This window comes from Panthera uncia (assembly GCF_023721935.1).
Source record: "Panthera uncia isolate 11264 chromosome C1 unlocalized genomic scaffold, Puncia_PCG_1.0 HiC_scaffold_3, whole genome shotgun sequence".
Classification (NCBI taxonomy): domain Eukaryota; kingdom Metazoa; phylum Chordata; class Mammalia; order Carnivora; family Felidae; genus Panthera; species Panthera uncia.
The window spans coordinates 35,511,659-35,521,352 of NW_026057584.1; the positions used below are offsets into that span (position 1 = coordinate 35,511,659).

The 9,694-nt window shown below is 38.0% G+C and overlaps 1 long non-coding RNA gene and 1 pseudogene across 1 annotated transcript in view; both read left to right on the forward strand.

The window, feature by feature from the left end:
• LOC125911316 (uncharacterized) overlaps positions 1-4,266 on the forward strand; it is an 83,396-nt gene extending 79,130 nt beyond the window's left edge. The window contains exon 3 of the long non-coding RNA XR_007454310.1: positions 3,366-4,266. This is a non-coding gene — a long non-coding RNA (uncharacterized LOC125911316). The remainder of the gene's footprint in view (positions 1-3,365) is intronic.
• A 391-nt stretch (positions 4,267-4,657) lies between these two features.
• LOC125911317 (40S ribosomal protein S20-like) lies at positions 4,658-6,134 on the forward strand (annotated as a pseudogene).
• The last annotated feature ends 3,560 nt before the right edge of the window (positions 6,135-9,694 follow it).

A 9,694-nucleotide genomic window follows, 5' to 3' on the forward strand; every position in this document is an offset into this window, starting at 1 on the left:
GATCCCCCTTTCTGATTGTTCCCAGCCCTTTTTCCTTGCCCCAAATCTATGTTGGATGAGCATGCCCAGAAGGGCCCAGAAGGGCATCTTTCCTGAGATGGGGTTGGCTTGCACCAATGTCAGAGGGAGAGAGCTACTCAAATCCTCCCAACACGTTTCTTCTCTCCAGGATGGTCAGAACATCATTTCCTCTGTTCTGAGGCAGTTCTGGAAAGTTCCCCTTGTCTTTGTTCAAGGTGAGATAGTTGCTTGCATTGCTGACACCCTGGATTTGGCATCACTTTTGCACTGACCTCTCTCTGCACAGTCTTGGAGGTTGCTAGGGCTTCAGGTCTCAGGAAACCTATCCCTTACTCTTGACCTGGTTCTTGCTGTCCATTTGATACGCCCTAATCACACTCCCTGGCCAGCTGGAAGCACAGCACAGGACCTGGAAAGCTGCTGCCATGGGGGAGGTGTGAGGGGCAGCAGTGAAGCCTTGGAAGACAGAACAGGTTTTGGAGGTAATTTTTTTTGAGAGAGAGAGAGAAAGTAAGAGTGAGAGCGGGGGAGGGGAGAAGGAGAGAGAGAATCTTAATCAGGCTCCACGCCCAGCACAGAGCCCCACTTGGGACTCGATCTCACCACCGTGAGATCATGACCTGAGCCAAAATCTAGAGCCTGATGCTTCACCAACTGAGCCACCCAGGCACCCCTTGGAGGCAATTTTAAAGAAGAACAGCTCAGTTGTGATGCCTGACAGTGTGTGCAGAGTGGGTGGGGATGCAGGGAGGGTATTTCACCATGGCTATAGGAGTCAAGAGTGGCTGAGTGATGGAGATGATATGGTTGAGAGCTGAGAAAGTAAGCAGGCGGGAGAGCAGAAATGGTAGCTGTGAGTGTAGCTAAACATAACAAAGCTTGATTTGTTGGTTTTTTTACACCCATACCCACAGGTTATATTTTAGTTGGATTGTATTTTTTTTTAAACCTTTCATGTGAAAGTCAATTGTTAGGCCATCTAAACATGCTCACCCATCAAAACACCACCAGAAAGGGTTCCCAGGCTAGTGCCCAAAAAGTCTGTTCAGGATCATAAAGATGAAAGAGAGCTTGGAAATCACTGAGTAGCACACACCAAGGCAGAAAGCATGGGCTCTGAAGTCAGACCACATTTACTAAGTAGGTAACCTTATGGGGTATGTAATCCCACTAGGCCTCATTCTCCTTATGCATTACATGGAACAAAACCAGCCTCACAGGCTTGTCATGAGGATGAAAAAATGAGACGATCCTGGGCAATGTGTGAAAGCTGAGTTGCTTGTTGTTCCCATCACTGCATCGTGTTATGTGAAAGAAACCTCGGTCTGTCATTGACAAGTAATTGAGGCTTTGCTGGGTCACCCCAAGGGCTAAGGGATTTGATGCATTTGTGTTTCTACTACACTAGAAGCCCAAGAGTTGAGACTGTGATCACACATATGCCACTATTTTCTCCCCATCATATAAAAGAATAGCATAGGGAAATGATGAATGCCCAACTAGAGGAATTATTACTTAATCTGACCTCTTCTTTTTTACATATACAGAAACTGGGGCACAGGGAGGTGAAATGACTAGGCTCAAGGGCCCCAGCTAGACTGTGGCAGAACAGGAACTAGGAGCCAGGTAGTTCATGGTTAAAGCGGCTTCTTATTGTGTCAACTTGTGTGTCACAAAATAAGGCAGGGGCCAGTGGGATCAACTTCCCCACTACTTGTAGACACATGATCACGAGAACACTCTTGGAGCTCAAACTGGGAATACCAGCTGAACGCCCAGCTGATCCAGGGACAAAGGAACAGGGATTTGGGTTCAGTTTTTAGAGGGTGTGGGGCTGGTACTCTCCTGGGCAGAGGGGGTGTAGAAGTCTGGCGATACTGGCAGGTAGGAGGTGCAGAGAGCAGTGATGGCAGCTGATATCCATCCATGAAGGGGCAGCACGTCTTTGGTGCCCTGAATGGGAGAGCTTGGATTAGGCCAGGGAAGAGAGTCCCACAAAAGTAGTATCGAGGGTTTGGTGGCAGAGATGAAAGAGGATGGCTGATACTGTCATTCTGTGGACAGGTTGCTCCTAAGCAGGGTTTTTATATGTAGGGAACTACAAATGGGGTATACCATGAAAAAGAACATCACACCTCAGCTCGTCCATATCATCGGGCACTCTGGTTACAGAAAGGAGGAGGGATCACATATTTAGTGAACGTTCACTATGCAACAGATGTGCTAAGCCCTGGACACACATACCTATCTGTGGGGGATATGTTCCTGGACCCCCAGTGGATGCTTGAAACCTCTGATAACACCAAACCCTATATGTAGTATGTTTTTTCCTATACGTACATACCTATGATAAAGTTTAATTTATAAACTAGGCATAATAAGAGATCAACAACAATAAAACTAGCACACACAATTCATTCTTACTGTAGATCTTAGCTACCTAAGCATATGATTGCTTTTTCTTCCTAAAGTTGAGAACTGCCATCTCTTCACTCAAAGAAAGCTCTTCATGGCTTCTCCTTGGCCATGAATTGCCAACATTACTACTCTTGTGCTTTGGGGTTATTATTAAGTAAAATAAGGGGTATTTGAACACAAGTACTGCAATACCCAGGTGGGTGGTCTGATAACCAAGATGACCACTAAGCGACTAATGAGCAGGTAGTGTGTATGGTGTGGATACGTGGGACAAAGGTACGACTCACATCCCCAGTGGGATGGTATGAGATTTCATCATGCTACTTAGAATGGCATGAAATTTAAAACATATGAATTGTTTATTTCTGGAGTTTTCCATTTAATATTTGCAGACCACAGTTGACTGAAGGTAACTGAAACCGCAGAGAGTGAAACCGTGGATAAGGGGTACTTCTATACTCCCTCTGTCCTCACAAGCTGATTGGAACAGTTGACATCACTGAGACCCAGAAAGAGTCCGGTGGCCACGTCCACAAAGATGGTTAGTAGCAGAACCAAGAAGTGAGCCCAGACATAGCTCTGCCTGAAACCTCAGCTCCTTCTACTGCCCCATGCAGGCTCAGAGATAACCAAGCCCCTTCTAATTTGACCCTCATTTTGAAAATCTGAAATTCTCTAGTTGAATCTCCTGCCTCAGAAAGTCAGATATACTTGCCTTGCTTCTTCATTATATTCTCTGTCACAGAATCACAAGTCCCATAAGGCAGTGAGGCTCAGTGGGGGAGGGGTATAACACAAGCATTTCCACAGCTGCCTAACATTTGAGATTCTCCCCCTTGGAGAAAAGCCAGGTGTCGTTGGGAGATGGGATGGTAGGGTGTGGTTTGAAAAATGTTTGCAATTTCACTCTCCCACTGTCTCTTCAGTACCAGGTGCCCTCATAAGTGAAAGCCAGCTGTCCTGACTCTTCACTTCCTCCCTCCTCACAAAAAGCTACCAGTTTTCACTCATTCAGTTAACAAATATCTATTATACCCTTATGAGAGATGATGATAAATATCACAAGCATTTAAAATGTGCATTTCTTTTGAGAAATTATTTCATTTCTATGAACTTTTACTAGGAAATATCATGGACTTGGTTATAAGGACGTTCAATTGCAATGTAAAAGATAAAAACTAAGTGGAAAAAACAATAAAATAGAATCCTATACAACATAAAGCATTATTAAATGAAAATGGCAGATTGGCCATAACAGTATATGAATATTACATAAAACAATGTACGTATATTTTTGAAATTTAATATGCTATTTTTAGAGCAATTTTCACAGCAAAACTGAGCTGAAAGTACAGTGTTCACATATATCCCCTGCCCTCACATACACAAAGCCTCCCCCACTCAACATCTTGAACCACAGTGGTATGTTTGTTATAATCTATGAGCCTACACTGATACATCATTATCAGCCAAAGTCCATAATGTACATTATGGTTTACTCTTGGTACATTCTACAGTACATTATGGTACATTCTATGGGTCTTGACAAATATATAATGACATGTATCTACCATTGTAAAACTATATTTTGAAAATAGAAACACATACTTTAAAGTATTAATATTTATGTTTGGATAACAGAATTGCAGAAGAATGTCTCTCTGTATTTTTTACTCTAGGTATACATTATTTTATAATAAAACAGTAATTTTCAAGAGCCTCTGTTTAAGTAGGGGAACTAAAAGTTAATGGAAGTGTTGCCTTGATGATTACTGGTAGGTGGCAAAAGAAAGTAAGTCCAACTAAAAAATTAAAAGAAGTTAGGTAGAAGAATGAGACTTGATATTTTGAGGGGAAAAGACAAATTAAAAAATATTAGCAATCTATATCACAAAAAGTTGTTGATATCTAATATCTAAAAACTAAAGGAAAATGCCATTAGCCCTATAGAAAAGTATAGATAATACTTCTATCCATTTTTTTTTTTTTTTGAGAGAGAGAGAGAGAGAGCATGAACAGGGGAGGAGCAGAGAGACAGGGAGACACAGAATCCAAAGCAGGCTTCAGGCTGTCAGCACAGAGCCTGATGTGGGGCTCAAACTCACAAAACGTGAGATCATGACCTGAGCCGAAGTCAGACACCTAACCAACTGAGCCACGCAGGCACCCCTATACTTTTATCCATCTTAAATAAAACACAAAAAGTAACTGTAAAAAACCTAGGGAAAGATGTTCAACAAGTATACTGCAAAGCCATTTCTTACCTATCATACTGGCAATGATCCAAAAAACTTGACAAGATATTCTGTGATAATTCTGTGGATGTACAGGAAAGTACTAACTCTTTGAACCAGTGGTCCCACTTCTAGGAAGCTATACTAAAAATTCACTAGCAAGGGGCCTGGGTGGCTCAGTCAGTCAAGCATCCAACTCTTGATTTTGGCTCAGGTCATAATCTTGCAGTTGGCGAGATCTGACAGTATGGGGCCTACTTCGGATTCTCTCTCTCTCTCTCTCTCAAAATAAATAAACTTCAAAAAAAATTAAGAAATAAAAATACACTAGAAAAATATAAAATAACATATGCCTAAAGTTTTTTGTTGAGTAACTATTAGACAAAAACTAAAATAACTCACCACTTTGAGGACAGACGGGGGCCACAGCTACAACAGAGCTTTGAAGACATGCTCCTGCTCCTGACTCCCCGCTGTTCACTCTCCCCCAGGAACAAGTCAGCCAGGAACTTGCACTGCAGTCATGACTTTTAAAGACCCCGGAAAGACACCCATGGCACCAGAGGTGGCGATTCATCGAATTAGAATTACTCTAACAAGACACAATGTAAAATCTTTGGAGAAGGTATGTGCTGACTTGATCAGAGGTGCAAAGGAAAAGAATCTCAAAGTGAAAGGACCAGTATGGATGCCTAAAGACTCCAAGAATCAGTAGAAGAAAAACTCCTTGTGGTAAAGGTTTTAAGACCTGGAATCATTTTTAGACAAGGATTCACAAGTGACTCATTGATCTGCACGGTCTTTCTGATATTGTTAAACAGATTACTTCCATCAGTATTGAGCCAGGAGTTGAGGCTGAAGTCACCATCAAAGCAAAGATGCTTAAATCAACTTTTTTAATAAACTGATTGTCAGTTGTTAAAAAACAAAACAAAACAAAACTATGATAACTCAAATGTCCAAAGATACGGAATTATTTGAAAAGAAAAAAACATGGTACGTGCACACAATGAGTCCGATGAGGTTATAAAAAAATCTTAAGGGAGTTCTCTGCCTATAGTGATGAAGTGGTCTCCAAAATATAGTGTTAGTAAGAAAAAAGTAAGAAAAGTAAAATTTAGAGCACTGTGTTTACCATGCAATCTTTTATGTAAAAAAAAATACACATAATCACATATACTTCTATAATTACGAACTAATATACATACATGCATACATATACATCATTGCTAACATTAAAAATAGAACCCTGGAATAATAAACCAAAAAAACTGATGAAAATGATTACTTACATGGTGAAGAAGGAAATAAGGTTAGGGGACCGGTCAGGAAGCTAGACTTACCTGAATAAATCCTGTTTTATAGTGTTGATATTGGGACAATACAAATGTTTACATAATTATAAGGCAAAATTATTTTTTTAACTTTTTAAATGTTTTTATTTTTTATGTTTGAAAGAGAGAGAGACAGAGTGCGAATGGGGAAGGGGCAGAGAGAGAGAAGGAGACACAGAATCCAAAGCAGGCTCCAGGCTCTGAGCTGTCAGCACAGAGCCCAATGCAGGGCTTGAACTCAGGAGCCTCGAGGTCATGACCTGAACTGAAGTCAGATGCTTAACCAACTGAGCCACCCAGGTGCCCCTACAAGGCAAAATTAAATCAAAATTATAAGAATTCTGAAATATAAAAAGACAAAAGAACCCAACTATATCTTTAGTTGGTGGTTTAATTACATAGAAAAAAACTATTTAAAGAGATTTTAAAACATTGTATTTTGGTGGAAGATGGTATATATGTATACCATGGAAAGATATGTCCTATGGTTAGAAATACTTAAAAGTAATAATCATATTCTTAGTAATAATTTTCTTATGGTTATTTTGAAACATACACAGAAACACAAAACATACATACACATGCACACATACATTTTGGCTATGTTTCTTTTAAAAAGTTATCCATAAACATGTCCCATATAATTTGACAGATAAATTTTATCAAATATTCAAGGAATAGATCATCCAAATTTTCCATAAGATTTTTCAAAGAAAAGAAAACTGGGGAATGTTCTCTTTTTTGTGGTAGACAGAATAATGCCCGCCACCAAAGATATCCATGTCCTAACTACTGGAACCTATGAATATTTGTCTCACATGGCAAAGGAACTTTGCAGGTGTGATTAAATTGAGGATTACGAGAGATTATCCTGGATTATGTAGTTCCAATGTGAATCCAATATAAAGTGTACTTATAAGTGAATAAAAGTAGAAAAACCAGAGTGAAAGAAGAAGTGACTGACAACAGAGGTCAGAGTGATGTGATTGCCGGCTGGAAGGAGACCATGAGTCAAGGAATGCAGGTAGCCTCTAGAAGATAGAAAAGGCAATAAAACGGATTCTTTCCTGGAGCCTGTGGAGTGAGCATGGACATACTGACAGCTTACTGTTGGCCCAGTGAAACTCATTTTAGACTTGTGACCTCCAGAACTGTAGGATAAAAAATTTGTGTTGTGTTAAGTCACTGAGTTTATAATAAATTATTACAACACTAAAAGGAAATGAAAACCTCCCCTCCCCGGGAGTCTTTTAAAGAATAACATAATCTTGATTACCAAAATCCAAGACAGTATGAGGATGAAAGTATAGAGGCTGATCTCATTCTTGAATAAACATCCTAAACAAAACATTGGCAAAACAAATCAAGCAAGTATTAAAAAAATAAAACATCATTATCAAGTTGAGTTTATCCTAGGCATATGAGGACATTTTATCATTAGAAAAGTTATTAAAGTAATTCACCACCATAACAAATTGAAGAAAAGTCACAAGATAACCTTGATAGGTGAAAAAACTGCATTCAATAACATTTAAAACATATTTATGATTAAAAAGTAAAAACTCTTGGGCCATGATGAAGTAATTAGCTCTTTTTATTGCAAACAACTATAAAACTAGGTTAAATATATTAATAACTGTTTTCAGATGTTGAATAAAAATAACATATGACCACAGTCCCTGAGAGAAGAGAACGAAATGAGATGATCACCCCATGATCAACTTGGCTATTTACCTGGAGGCTCTTTGCAGACTGTGGTATAGAGAGCAAGGTCAAACAGCACAGTAGTCTTGCTGAATACAGGAGATAGACATTGGAACTCAGGGCTTTTGAGGTGAGCTAGAATTTACAGAGCAGTATACAAAGAAGAGGGAGCTAGACAGAAAAAGAAGTCTAAACAGGAGATTCTCTGGGTCTTTGACCAAATACTGAGCTGTTTATAGAGCAAGACTCCACAAGCCAGGCAAAAAAAGATGACCCGGGAAGAAAGTAATACGAGTGGACCAACTAATGAGCTGAACAACTAGTGGCGCTCACAAAGATTGGGAGGCATTTGATATCCAAACCAGCCAGAACAGAGAGACCTCACTGAACCCACAGGGCATTTGGTAGAGATCCTGCAAAGGAGCTCAAGTGGCCCTAGCTACACCAGACCCATTCTAACACAGTTTAAAGATAAGCTTTAAAAATATGAAGCAGATTCATAAGTAACTAAATACCTGCCCTCCCCAGTTGAGCACCCTTAAAAAAAAGGCAAATTCTTGCATTCAACAGTGTAACATTCACAATGTCTAATATCTAATGTACTGAAGATATGCAAAAGAAAATGGCATCCTTAACCAGAAAGAAAATCAAGCAATAGAAACAGACCCAGAAATTATTGGGATGATGGAAGTCATGGAAAAATACTTTATAAATATGTCCAAGGATTTAAAAGACAACATACACACAATAAAGGAATAAATAGGGAATTTCAATAGAGAAAGAAAATTTATAAAAAAAAGGAGTTGATGGGAATTATAGAACTGAAAAATATAATATCCAAAATCATTTATTGATTTAATATTATTATTAATAGATTAGACACTGCTGAAATAGTGAATTTGAAGACAGGCAGTAGAATCTATACAAACTAAAGCCCGGAAAGGAAAAAAAAAAAAAAGACTTATAATATCGGACAACATTAGGAGGAGAAAAGAGATAAATTGGGGTAGAAAAAAATGTGAAGAAGAATCAGAAAAATATTTTTAACTGAATGATAATAAAAATGCAGCATACAAGAGTCTGCATTGTAGCCATGCTTAAAGGAAATTTGTAGTTCATACTTTTATTTGAAAAGGGTAAACTATTAAAAATAATGATCAAAGTACCAACTTAGGAAGCTAAGCTAAAAAACAAAAGCAAATTAAACTCGAAATAATCAGGAGGAATGAATTACTAAAGATAAAGGCAGAAACAAAATAAAAAGCTGATAATTGAGAAAAATCAATTAAATAGAAAGTTAGTTCCTTGAAAGATTAATAAAATTGATAAGCCCATAACTCGACTGGGGAAAAAAAAAACCCAAACAACAAATTACCAATATTGAGAATAAAAGAACATTATAGATCATATAACATTAAAATGACATCAAGAGGATATTATGAAAAAATTTGTCCAAAACATTTGACAACTTATGCAAAATGTAAAAATTCCTTGAAAGAAAAAAAGTCACCAAAATGCATACAAGAAGAAATAGAAAATTTGAGCAGCCCTATACATATCCATTAGACTTAATTTGTAATGAAAAGCATATTAACAACTTCAACTTAAATTAATAAATTGAAAACAAATGAAAACTAGATCCAGATTGCTTTACTGTTTGGTTTTTTAAATTTATGTTTTTATGATATAGAGAGGAGAAAACACTTCCCAAAACACTTTATGAGGTCAGCATAACCCTGATAACAAAACCAGTAAAAGACATTAAAAGAAGAAACAATATCTTTCATGAATATTAGTGCAAATATCCCTAGCTAAATATTAGCAAATTTAATCCTGCAATGTGTAAAGAGGATGATACTTTATGATGAAATTGGGTTTCTGCCAGGAATGCATGGTTGGTTTAACATTCTAAAATCAATTAATGTAAATCATCAAATTAATATAATATCATATTAATAAATGCAGAGAAAACACTGGAAACAA